We start from the raw sequence: 585 nt of genomic DNA, 5'->3' as shown, positions 1-585 counted from the left end.
GCACCCGCCCCCCCCCCGCCATCCCGCCCGCCGCCAGCCGGGCCCCTGAGCCTGGCCTTTCCTTCTCCTGCTGAGAACCAGAACCTGCCAAGAGCACTGCGGAGTCCTCCTCTCGGAAGGCAGAGCTCCCTGAAATTTGGAATCAAGGCGAAAACAACGGCCTGTGTTTCCATTTAGACAGGAGTCATCTTCAACTTAAGCTGATTACAATAGCAAAAGGCCAAATTGAACCGTGCAACGCCAACAGCCTTCTAATTTACAGGTTTTCTTTCCTCCCATATTGGCCTTTATTTACTACTTCCTTGCAACCATCTCTGAATTCTGAATAGCCGACAACCCCCCCCCCCCAAATGTTATCCACTCTGTTGCTTTTGTCTGGAAAACTCTACAGTGTTTGTGGGATGTCCCCAAAGGAAAGCTATGTTCTAATTTTATCATTTCCATCTGTCTGGTTATGTCAAGTTAATTCAGAGAGAGAAGAGACACTGACCAACCCTGAGAGGCCCAACAGGGCAGAGATGGAGGCCTGCCCAGACCAAGAGGCAGGGGATCGGCAGGGACTGGGGTGGGGGGGGGGGGGGGGGG

Source organism: Crocuta crocuta, unplaced genomic scaffold (genome assembly GCF_008692635.1).
Source record: "Crocuta crocuta isolate KB4526 unplaced genomic scaffold, BGI_CrCroc_1.0 scaffold95, whole genome shotgun sequence".
Taxonomy (NCBI): Eukaryota; Metazoa; Chordata; class Mammalia; order Carnivora; family Hyaenidae; genus Crocuta; species Crocuta crocuta.
Note: the sequence above shows the minus strand (reverse complement) of the source record.